General features: G+C 44.5%; 1 long non-coding RNA gene across 1 annotated transcript; it reads right to left on the bottom strand.

The window, feature by feature from the left end:
• Window positions 1–581: 581 nt before the first annotated feature.
• Window positions 582–4,530, bottom strand: LOC117243915. Its single transcript, XR_004495996.1, has 2 exons — window positions 3,258–4,530; window positions 582–1,501 (listed from the first exon to the last, which is right to left on the bottom strand). It is a non-coding gene; the product is annotated as an uncharacterized LOC117243915 (long non-coding RNA).
• Between the last annotated feature and the right edge of the window lie 8,551 nt (window positions 4,531–13,081).

Consider the following 13,081-nt stretch of genomic DNA (forward strand, 5'->3'; position numbering starts at 1 on the left):
ACCCCAAATACACAGTCAGGGGTTGAAGAGCCTTGATAGGGTATACAGAGCATGTCACATTTGCATTGTCAATACTGGCATTTTTCACATGAAATAGTGGGAGCAGAGAGACTATTTAGTCACACTTCTCTATTTGCATACCAATACTTCTGAATTTTCACACAAGGACTTCTGAACTTCCCCTGTAACTAAGGCACACAAAGCACAGGTACATGCCAGAGAGGAAATGCATATCAAGAATATATTTGTACCTGTGCCCACTCCATTTGGGTGCTTTTCTCACCTGCAGTGAAGCCTCCTAGCCCATTTAAACTGGGAGGGTTACAGATTGTGGTTCAAACAGCCCAACGTATAAAACAAGGGGTGACTCTAACCTTGATTGAGCTTGGGTGAATCAGGAGTTAGTTGAAAGTAATTATGACCTAGTCTTTACCTCATTGGAGCCATTATCTTGAATCACAAAGGGGATAAGGACTTGTAGAGAAGGGATTCTGTTTGAAGCTCTGTTGTCATTATTGTCTGGTTGGTTAATATTATTCATAGCATAAACCAAATTTATTTTACTTGGTAATGGTGAAACAATGCATCTATAAATAATGCTCAACACCTTATATAAAAATATTTAACACTGAAAAGAGGAGCATGAAATTTTACCTTTCCTGAAACTCAACGTCCTGTCATTACCAAAATTCAGTTTTAACATTGTGGTGAAGACTTAGCAAGCAAAGAAGTAAAACTGTTACTAACAGGTTAGGGAAACCTTCCTATGACACTGTTTCACTTTTAAGTGGGAAACAAGTTCTACTCAGAACTAAACCGTCTGCTTCTGGTTATTTAACACCAGCCATCTAAATATCCTTTGATGGGGCCTAATAGGGTTTTTTGTATGCAAATTCCCACGGCTGGAGCAAGAAAGTGAAAGCGATTTATAGTACACGCAGCCAGGCGCATTGAGTATCCTGCGTCTCTGGGGCACATTAGATCCCAAAGTCCTGGTAGAGCCAGGTGTGGAAAGGGCTCAGCCCTTGGCTAGTGGGGCCAATGACCAGGTTACCCCTATCCCGGCCTCATAGTGAGCAGTGGAAGAGCTGCTGCTCACAAGGAGGAGGAGGACATGGGACCAGACGGCGGTTGTTTGGCTTGGCCGTCCTCACCTCCTGCGGCAGCCAATCTCTCTGCCAGCATCCAGTCGTTCCCACAGTAAGCTCGGTCTTAGTCTGGGATGCTTGCGTTCAGTTATTAATTTGGATGTAGCTGAAGTTTTCCTGAGGAGCTCAAGCCACGGCACGGGAAGCACATATTTCAGCTTTCAGTCGGGGCCAGAGTGAAGGAGGATTTCTCTGTCAGGAGGAGGAAGGCAGTGGTTTTACCTCAGGCCTGTCTCCTGACTGGATGGTGAGGGCTGGTGGCTAGGGGAGATGGGCTCTCCACAGAAACCCACAGGAATCTCCTTGTGGAAAGCCTTCGGCTGCCTATGTACACTGGGCTTGGGCCAGGTACCCTGGAAGTGAAAACAGCTACTTAACAGTTTCATAGCCTTTATGTTCATTTGTAAAGCACTTTGTGAGAGGTGAGTTAACATTAACCCCCCTCCCCAGAGAGCAGAAGTGGGCAGATGTGTCTAAAAGCACCTGGCAAATTAATGACAAAAATGTAAAGAGAAGCAGAGGCCTCTCATTCACAGACCATGTTTGGGAAAAAAAGATGGGGGGGGAAAAAAAAGGAAAAAATAATATTAAATACACGAACGGTAACAAAAGCACATCTGTCTGTAAAATTGTTTTCATAGGATCACTGAGCTGTGACTGCAGCTGATGTTGTTTAAGTCTGTGAGCAGACACTGGCTTTGCCATGAGCTCTCCTGCCCTGAGGAACCACATCAGAAAGAGTCATTTGGGCAGAAGGGAAGATGGCTTAGATGGTGAGAATCTGGCTTAATTTCTTATTTCAGGGTGACATAAACCTTCAGAGGTCTGTATCAGATCACAACTTGTTAATGATGTTGTAAGTCACCACATCTCCATTTTGTCTAAGAGATGTAGAAGTCAAATTAGTGCTCTGCTTTATTGTTCCTTGAAGAAAAACAAGAGTATTTTGATCTGTTTAAGAAATGGAGTATCAAAACCACTATTTTTATAAAAAATAATGAGTAGCCTTATGTCATTGCTCAAAGCTGCTGCAGCACACAGCATGTACCACACACACAAAGCAAAAAACCCTACAAAATAATGCAGTAGCCAAACAAATCCAAAGTAAAATCAGCAATGGCTTGGAGGGAAATGCTTGTCAGAATCATTCCTAGAAAAAGTCTGTGGCTGCTCTGCTCTTTTTATTACCAGAGAGGAGTTCGATGGCAGCAGAGTGAACCACGGTTTTATTTATTGTGTAGTTCCCCTGTGGTACTGCCTTATGTCGTTAATTCACGAGTGGAGATGCCACACTGCTTAACCTAAGTGCACCTTTGCAGCAGCAGAAGCACTCCTGGAGAACCGAAGGGATAACTTCGTTAGCTCAGCCAGCAGAGGGAACTGCTAATCAGCACTAATTGCTCACACAGGGCTAACAGATATCCTACCAAGCTCAGTAAATATCCAGTAAATCATGGCACTTCACACTTTCTATGCTGTGTCAGACTGCAGATGACCCAGCAGATTCCAGCATGGCTATCTCCCTCTGAAACACTCCTCCAGGCCTTCATTTCCCCTCCCTTTGACCTCACGGCTTTCTCCCGGAAGGAGGGAGAGCTCTCAAGCGGTTTTGGCACAATGGCATTTCTGTCTCTTTCTGGTCAATTGAGTGCTCAAATAAACTAAAATCCTGCCTGAAACAAAGAAATTCTTTTCCCACCACGTGTCCTCTCATTCTCCCCTAGTTCTGCTCCTGTCCCAGGTACTTTCTGCCAAGCAGCAGCTGTACAAAGCAAGGGTTAAATCAGGTAGCTCATATGTAGTCTCAATTTAGCAAAGCCAGAGGCAGGTTTGACCCATACTGACTGGCTTCACAAGACTGTGATCTCGTACCACAGTGCCAGAGCCACAACACCACAGCCAATGCCTAGCCAGGTACTGCTCCTCCAGAGTACCCCTCGTAATTCCTCGCAGCTTTCCTTAGAGGAAACACATACATAAGGTGTAAAACACTCTTTGCTTAGTAACAGTTACTTCAAAAGCTCTGTGGTTATCAACATCTAGTCAAGGTATGGATTGGTTGCATCCTTTTCCCTGCCTCACCCCAGGCTGAGTCAGCGTGCTTCTTACCTTCCAACACAAAGTACTTCCCAGTGGTATCAGTTTGCTTCCAAAAGGGCAAACAAAAGCAATCCCTTATGCCATTTGTTATAGCAGTCCAACTTGCTTTATTCAGTGCTAATCCTGGTGGTTTGTTTCTCCAAACTAGATAAAATAAGAGGTGCTTGCAATGCCTCCTCCCTGCCAACAGCTATAGCTCCCATTCCAGCAGAGGCAACCACACCAGCACAGCTGTACAAGATAGAGTGGGAAATGGAAAATCCACCATCAAATGTAAGCACTCCAGAGGAGATCCATTTGATTGAGGACGAAGAAAGCATGCAGCAAAAAGCTCATTAAGCAACTTCTAATGAGCTTATATCTTGGAGGGCGTTGAGCAGTGAGAGGAGCCAAAGGCAGCTCCCTCTTATACCTATCACCTGTGGGCCACCAACACCCTTTTCATGGCCAGCAAGCAGCCGGAGCACAGCCCGTGTCAGCCACACCTCTGTTGCAGAGGCTATATAGAAATCCATATGGCACCTCCCTGACACCTCGTTTCCTGCACCCCAAGCATCCTAAGGAAAGACTTAGGTAGCTGAAGATCTGGCCGGCTGCATTCACACAAAATCAGCAGGGGAGTCTCGTTTGCAGGAATACAATGAATTAAACTGGATGAGGTCCAGGACTCAAGTTACACTAATTATGGGTTTAAAATTAATGTAACACTAAACACCTGCTTCCTTCCACCCTGAGAAAGATGCCTTAGAAGGGTGTTATGTCTAATTTCTGCTTTTACAACCTTGAGAGGAAGGTGCTTTTACCATGTGAAATTAATTGCTTAGGTGCCCTCCCAGGGCTCTCACATGGAAATCGGAGCTTTTGAAAAAACGAGGGAGTGAAAAGACAACAGCCGTAAGATGAACCCCATGATAGAATAAAGGCAGCACCTTACTGAATTAATTTTACTTTTCCCTGTAACACATCCCTGGTTGGCATCCCTGCTTAACCCTTCCTTTTCCATTGAAACTTCTTTTTCAAAAAACTCAAAACTTTTCCAGCCTAGATTATTTTTCCTCTTTTCATGTTTATAACAAAACTAGTTAAGATGCACAAAAATCTGTAGAACCTCAGGACTGATGAACCTCACCCAGTGTACTCCCATCTTGCACTCTCCAAGGGAATCTGTCTCTCTCTTTTCTGGGGTACCTGTGTGGCACAGAGCCATCCTCCTCCTCTGGGTATCCTTTGTCCAAGCATGGCTGTCACCAGCTAAGCAGCAGCCCTGCCTGTGCATGCAGCTTGGGAGCACAAGCAAAGTCACCCATATAGCATTACAGTTGGAGAAAAATTCTTTAGGGTACCACATGCTCCAAAAAGTGTTTCTGGGAGCACCTTCAACTGCAGTCTGGTGATAAGCTTTCCAGCCATTGTGTGGCAAAGTGCATGTGACTTCCTCGCCTACCTGGCCTGGCATGCAGGTTCCCCCTCCATCTATGTCATGGCCTTTATGGGAGGGCATGGAGGGGAGACATAACCATTCCTACTCACTGATCTTTAAAAGTTCTGTAACTTGTGCACAGCCATAACACTCGTGAAGTCAACTCCCTTTGGGACTGGCTCACAGCTTGTAAATATTACTCACCCAGAGCAGTTATCCTAGAACAGGGACTTTCAACATGTGCATGCACTGCCATTCTTACTTCTTGCAGCACCTTGTACTTCCCGCACTTTCAATGCTGTATTTCCAATTCCCCGTGTGCTGTACTGCACCTGAAGGAAGACTCATTCCAGATACCACGCTCTTCGGACTACTTGGAGCAGCTGCAACTTTATAAAGGAAAATAATTATATGTAAGAAACAATTTACTTTTCTCTTTGCTGGCTCAGCGAGCTCCTTAGTAAGGGGGGAACAGGGATCAGCCACTTAGTATTTTGAGTTTGACCAACTTGGCTTGAAAACAGCACCACTATTGATATCTTAGAAATCACTGGTTCTCCATGGGGCAGTACTTATAAATCAGAAACCACCTGCCTGTTTTGCAAGCATTTTCTTATTAAAAAAATCCCAAACCAATAATGAGATAAATACTCCTCATTCTGTGAGTGGATTTTTCTCAAACCGAATAAAATCAGGTCATTGCTTCCAGCTCTGCACTAACTGTAAACACCCCTTGCTCCCCTACTGCCACATTTTCAGTATGTTGTGAGCCCAGAAATATGTCCTTGATAGAAAAGTCAAGCAAGGATGGCCATCAATTCTGGGGAAGAGGAGTGGGGAATCACTCCCTTCCATCCCAGACAGTGGGATGTTTACAGCTCCAAAAAGCTGCAGTAGAAAGGCAGGAACAGGCCAGCAGGCTTGATCAGAGGAAGTGGCAAATTCCAGAGTCAAGAGGGAAAGAGCCCTGAGTTGCTTAACTCAGACAAAATAGTTAAAACACTTAATTTTCATACTTGTTGATGCAATTTCGGTGCCTCCGTCTGTAACATCTGGTTGCCTTAGATACATGAGGTAACTACGGCAACTAGTTATTACAGGGAGAGGGATAAGAAATAGATCAACATTACTGAATTTGGCAGGCTCTAAAATAGCTTTTCTGTAAAGCAGAGCCAGGTGCAGAGGGTACAACAGCACCATGGGGCAATGAAAGGCAAAGGTGGCCACAGCAAGACGACACCCTGGGGTTAGGCTGCTTAAGCACCTGGATGCATTCATTACCTCTTTAGATCTCCTTGCAGCAGGATTGCTGGCCAGAGTACCAATGCTGCTCAAAGGGCTTGCCCAGTATTTGTATTGGAGCTATCTTCAGTTTAAGTCATCCCCTCCCCACCACCCTACCCTCCCCAAACATCTCCCTCTCAAAAACAAGGAAGGTGTTGGGAAGTACTAGTTGTCCTCCACAGATTTCTAACTAAAGGAGGGATTTATGAGGTGAAAAGCTGTAGAGACCAGAAACAATGTGAACCTGAACACACATCCTAAATATCAATGCTCTAATGGCACAACTGACACCATGCCTTGGTGATGTAATGTACTGTAGTGCACAAAACAGATCATAAAATGATGCACAGTTCTTGTTAACTAACCACTTTAATGCTTTTTAGAATTATTAGTTAATCTGTTGGAAGGTGAGCCGCTTTCAGGCTGGGTTGTCTTCCCTGCAGAAAGTCATTGAAGTGCACTGAAACACCCCAGTGACCTCCTTGCTCCAGACAGTAGGGAGGAGTGGGTGTTCCCAGATTTGAAAGTGAACCATCCAAGACTGCCAGAAAGACATGTTTGTGCCCAAAATGTCTGACTTTCTTTCTTTCTTTTTTTTTTTTTTTTTTTCTTGGCTTGCAGGAAAAGCTGTGTTAATAAATCCTTAATAAAGGATTGCCTCTGAAAAGCTGGATACATGTGCTGTCTGAATATCCTTCACCAGGATTATTCCCACACAGAATTTTTCCCTACATAGCTAGGACAAAGCCTTCATTTCATATTTGACTCAAAACTACAGACATTTACAGAAAGAAGCCAGCACCACTGTTTCATGTGATGCATTTCATTAAAAATACCTCTAAGATCAGGGTGTTACAATAGCCAACCAGCCCCAGTTCTGCAAATGAAAAGCATCATTCACTAATCCTGGCAACACTATATTCCAGACCACAAAGGGCGCTGCCTTATAACACTGTTTACATATGAAATCCGAGTGTCTAAACCAGAAAGTCCCCACCTTTTCACCTCAGCAGGCTGCTCGAGGGAAGTCTGCACAGAGTTTTGCTTCCCTTAGGATGTTTTCCTCATTAAACAGGCTAGTTGGTAACTTATATAAGTTTGTATTTTTCCCAGCAGATTGCCCTCTTGGAATTCTTCGCTGTCTATCTTCAGAGATGAGAACTGGTTAGATGAACAGAAATGAGATTCAGTCTCAGTAAATGTAAAGTAATACACTCGGGAGGAGTAGTGAGAGCATTTTCAAGCACCTTAAGGGCTCTAAACTAAGTACCTCAATTTCATAAGGCGACCCAGGCGGCAAAGCATAGCTCAGTGAAAGTCATTGCTTAACATGTAATCAAAAATGTTGACAATATATGAGAAATCTTAAAGAATGGGCTGCAAGTTAAAAAAGTAAAAAAAAAGAAAGGAAATGTTTTAAGACCATTTCAAATGACTGAGCACTGGGAAGACTGTGGTATAATATAGTGTATTTACTGATTAACATATTTCAGAAAAAATATAGCAAGGGTTTGTAAAAAATAGTAAGTAAGAAACGTTTCCAATTAAAGAGTGATCTGAAGGAGTGAGACTGTATTCTTTAGGAAGCAGAAAACTAGGAGAGGGTCTGACAGCAAGCATGGGGAATGAGAATTGATCTGGAGATACCAAGAGCTTCTCCTTTCCCCTCTCCCTAATAAAAAGAGGGGATATCCAGCAAATTAGATGATGTGAAATGCACAATATCAAGAAGAAAACACTTTTACACAGTCTATACATTTTAAAATGCTGTGGAAAATGCTGTGAAAGCAGTCTAGGAGGTTACTGCCTGGATACCCTTTCCTATTTCATACCTGCACTACAGACACTGGAAGGACCATGTGCTAACTCTCTGGGCAATTCCCCCCCCCCATCACTGGCTGAAACCTTAGTCTTAAAGAAACCTGAATGAAAGTGGCCACGTAGCAAGATGCATGAGGTCTGGCAGCTGGGAGATACGCTCCACTCCACTTCAATATGGGGCTGAAAGCCAGCAACAGAGAGGCAGTAACAAGTATGTGATGAAACAGAGCTGCAGCTGCTGGTTCAGCAAATATAGGTCAGAGCTACAAAACCTTAATCTATGGAGGAAGCATGAATGTCAAAAAAAATAATCAGATTCAAGCAGGATTACAAGTTGTGTGGGTAACCAGAGCCCTAGGAGTTCACCTAAATTAACTGATAGAGAATTTATCTCTTTCTGTGTAGATGCAAATGGGACTAAGCAGCAAGACCTTCTGAAAACACAGTGGCCTTGTCTGAACTTTAGAAAAATTGCGAACTTTTCCACCCAGCAGGCAACATAGTTCCAGGACCTTTCAACAGTGGTGTTGTAAGCTCACCTCTGCAGTCTGCTGTTCAGACACTGTTAGCTGCAGAGTATTTGAAATGGGAGGGCGAGTAGAGGAATGGGGTCACAACACCACAGCTTGGCATAGAGGAGCAAGTCATTGTTTTGGGGGACTCGATCCACCAGAATACTGGTGCATCACTGTATGCTAAACAGAGGTGTATATATGTTGAACAGTGAGCACCACTGTGTGTTAAATAGAAAACAGAGAAGCAATCTAAAGTCAGACAGAAATTACTCAGAAGTCAAATAGGTTTTTACCTGTGGACAAGTTCCCCTTTGACAAGTCAAAGCCATCTTTAGAGCTTTATTGCCTGTAAAACTGTTGGAGGTGATTGCCTCACTGTCACCAAATTGCCTGTTAATGTTGCAGCCACTGAGGCAGCTGCGGAGGAGGACTGGCAAGGGCAGGTTTCCTGCTGTAGGCAGGAGAAGTAGAAGGGCTGTTAGCAAAGCAGGTGCTTGGGGTGGAGCAAATATGTCAGGTGAGGAAACATGACTTCTACTCAGAAACTGAAGTACAGGCATCAATTTTGTGAGGCCTTTCCAAGAGCATTTCTCTGCACGTGTGCCATTATTTATGTGTGGGCCAGTCACACAAGGAATCCTAGGTACACGATCCCTAATGATTCCAATGGGAAAGTCGTATTTGGGCTGCTTGCAGAATCCAGGAGTCCTATGTTGCACATAGAATCTTTGTTACTTCAACAGCCCCAGGAGGGGATAAGCTGCTCTAATCAGACATCCCTTCCTGGAGGGAAAAGAGACCCTTCAAGTCATGCTCTTTGCAGACACGCATCTTTCTCACTGTCAATCTGAAAAGTGACATTGATTCTTTTTTCTGTAGCAGAACCACGATTACTTAATTTGTAGCCAGTGGAGCCTATGGCAAAAATTTTTGAGAAAGGAAGCCAAGATTTTCGCAGCTGACTTGAAACCTAGAATGAAGAAAGGCAGAAGAAGACCTAAGTCTAACTCAAAATGGAGTGAACAAGGTCCACCCATCCTAATGGAATGAGGGGTTAAGCCCTCTCAAGCAGCAGGGTGAAGTAAGACTATAACCTCAAGATTAGGTTCTTCTTTATAAAGCCACACAGAGTAGTTTGAACTCTACCCATCTTTGGTCATTCCCTGATATTTGGGACATTAAGCCCTGCTTTAGTCTACACAGGCAGAAGAGCAACTTGGGCTTTGTGTGATGGGATCTGCATTTTATAGGACTGGATTATTGAGACTGGTTTGAACACAAAAAACCCAAGCAGACTTCTCCATGGGCAATAAGATTCTGAGGCTCACCAGCCTCCTGTGAGATACCAAATGCTTCACCTCAGGTGAGCCAGGTAGTGGGAAAAGATGTTCAGCCAGAAAATCTTTCTGGCACTTTCGTCTTTAAATCTGTATACATGTAACTTTGGGGAAAACAGAAAAAAAAAATTCTTTATGAATGAATGCTTTTTCTTTAGGGTTGTATACCATGTATTTCCTATATGCTATTACTTATCAGCATTGCAATACAACATTCACTCTTTAACCAACCATGCAATGCCTCTGTTAAAAGCAAACCCAAATCTCTTTGTGTTGTTTTTGATAAACTTTGAATCTGCTCACAAATATTCTACTATTTTTAACAATGTGTGATTTCTACTAGTGAATGAAAGACTATCAGGATATTGCTAGGCTGCCAATATTTGCTTTAAAAATGTAACTTTTTGTAGTAGCTGTGTTACATTTCCATTCCATGTTTGTTGTTTTTTGGGTTTTTTTTGGCTGCAAGATGTAGTCCTTTTTCATAGATTTACAGTCTTATATTAATGTTTTCCTTTTTAGTATATAAATATATATATATGCTCTTCACATCTAAGCTAGATTTTGGCCATACATCATGTTTTACAGAAATGGCAATGGGATAAAAACCACACAAATGTATTCCATCTTTAAAACCCAAAGTATCATCATTCAGACTCAAAAGTTCAGAGGTTATAGTAGCTACAAAAGGAATAATTTTTTTTGTGCTAAGCTTATTAAGCAGAATACAGTTCTTACTTCAGGAAAGTAGACCTGAGTTAGACTCAGCAGGAAAAAAAATGCTTCCATATAGTAATTTTCAATAGAGTAAATTTTAAGGTATCTTTTTCTCTATTAAGAAAGGATTTATTTATTTTTTTTTCTTTTAGAATTTCTACTCTCAAAAGCAGCTTAGAAATGAGAAGACTTCTAGGAAATGATTTCAAATGGAAGTAACTCTTGTCCCAGTACAAGAAGAGTCAGATAAGAAAGCTTTAATTCTAGTACAAAACAGTCTTTGACTTCAAAGGTTTAATTTCTAGCTGGCACAGGACCAATAAAACCAATAATTTCTTTTTTAGATTTTGTTTTTTACTAATTGAATGTCTGTTCTTGTAAGGCATGTTAGTGAGTGGCACACAGTGCTGGCTGCAGCCCAGCTCACTGAGCTCCTGAGTTTATCCATTTGGTAAAATACATAATTATGCGCACTGTGTGCACAGAGCCCAAGGTCCCACTGACTTTGTCAGCTGATAAGATCTCATTTTAAGACCATCAGCATCTGTTCATAAGTTATTATTCCTCCCATTCAGATTTCAGTTATGTTATCTGTTGTGGCTGTTTATCCTCGTTGGCTAAGGATTTCAAAGCAGCTTCAGGGATTTAGATACATTTTCCATTTTGAGTCCATATTTACATTTCCTTGAAGAACCCTGGTCATCCTATTTATAGACCTTTGTTAAGCTCCATGACAGCAATCCTGTGGGCTTTGGGCACAACATTTATATATTTATATAAATTTATATATTTAAAATTATTGGGCACAATATTTATATATGTCAATGGGTGACACAGGCTAAAATATGTATCTGAAGAGCACAAGGATAGTATGTTCTCATTCTATGTAGTGGCCTGAAAATGAGAATACAGACTTGAACCATGGCAGTGTGACCTAATTTAGACATCAGGAAGAATTATTTAGCCATAGAGGAAGTGACACATAGGGCTATGCTGCCAAAGGTTGCTGCAGTATTTCCATCTTCAAAAGCAGCGTGGCCATCGGGTCAAGGGAGGTGATTCTGTCCCTCTACTCCACCCCCTCCTGTAGTGGGCCATCCATCTCTGAGGTCCCCAGCAGGAGGGAAGGACACTGACCTGTTGGAGCAAGTCCAGAGGAGACCAAGATGATCAGAAAGCTGGAGCACCTTTCCTAGGAGGAAAGGCGGAGAGAGTTGGGGTTATTCAGCATGGATAAAAGAAGGCTTTGGGGTGACCCAGCTGTGGCCTTCCAGTACCTAAGGGAGCCTACAGGAAAGACGGAGAGGGACTTTTTACAAGAACATGTAGTGCCAGGACAAGGGAGAATGGATTTAAACAGAGTAGGTTTAGGTCAGATATTAGGAAAAATTCTTCACCGTGAGGGTGGTGAGACACTGGAACAGGTTTCTTAGATAAATTGTGGATCACTGGAAGTGTTCCAGGCCATGTTGGATGAGCCTCTGAGCAACCCGTTCTAGCGGAAGGTGTCCATGGCAGTGGGGTTGAAACTAGGTGACCTTTAAGGGCCCTTCCAACCCAAGCTGTTCTCTGGTTCTCTGACTTTAAGGGTGGGTTGTATGGTATTTTATGTACAGCTGTGTCTCCTTTCAGGCTGGCTCTTTAGGACCCCTCTGGCCAAGTGGCCCTGCAGTTTCATACAGCCCGGGGGTGAGGAGAGGCAAGGACTGCTGAGGGCGCCGAGGGCAGGGATGGCCTGCCAGGACCTGCGGGCTGTCGGCCGGGCTCCGCTGGCTCCGCCTCGCTTCGCTGGCCGAACAGCAAGCAAGGTTTCTTTCCTGGCTGCTGGGAGAAGGCATGCCCGGGGGAAAGAGCGGCCTTTGGAGAGAGGTGCTGGCTGCAAAGCGTGCCTTTCCCCTTGGCCCCGCTCCGGCCGCCGCCGCCGCCTCCTGAGGGCACGGCTGCCCTGCGGCGCCACCGCGCGGCCCCGCGGGACACGGCGGGACGGGGCTGGCACGGCTCCCCAGGGAGAGCCCGGAGAGCCGAGCCCTGCCTCTGCCCTGCCCTGCCCCTGTTCCTGTCCTGCCCCTGCCCTGCCCCTGTCCCTGTCCTGCCCCTGCCCTGCCCCTGTCCCTGTCCTGCCCCTGTCCCTGCCCTGCCCCTGTCCCTGTCCCTGTCCCTGCCCTGGCCGCAGCGCTGGGCGCAGGCTGACAGACAGACAGACAGACAGACAGACACACACACACACGCACGCACGCACACACACACAGCGTCCCTGTCCCTGTCCCTGCCCTGCCCCTGTCGTCCCTGTCCCTGCTCTGGGCGCAGCGCTGGGCGCAGGCTGACAGACAGACAGACAGACAGACAGACACACACACACACGCACGCACGCACACACACACAGCATACACAGACACACGTACAGACACCCACAGAAACACACACCCACACCCAGAAACACACACACAGACACACACGGACACACACACACACGCCCACGGCTGCTAAAGGTGTCACATGCCCGACAGCAAAAAGCGATCTGCCTTATTTTTCCATGCAGAGCTGTCAGGTTTAAAAACATCTGCTCTGATCTTGAGCTGAAGTTATCACAGACATGACATTGGTTCCCTTCAGGAGAGCCAGCCTCCACAAAGGCATTCTTTGTGCACGCTGGCGGCATGGGACACACACCACACCAGGAATTCTAAGTTTCCATTTTGATCACGTTGCTCAAACATGAGAATGAGTCACCCACCGTAC

Source organism: Parus major, chromosome 2, assembly GCF_001522545.3.
Source record: "Parus major isolate Abel chromosome 2, Parus_major1.1, whole genome shotgun sequence".
Taxonomy (NCBI): Eukaryota; Metazoa; Chordata; class Aves; order Passeriformes; family Paridae; genus Parus; species Parus major.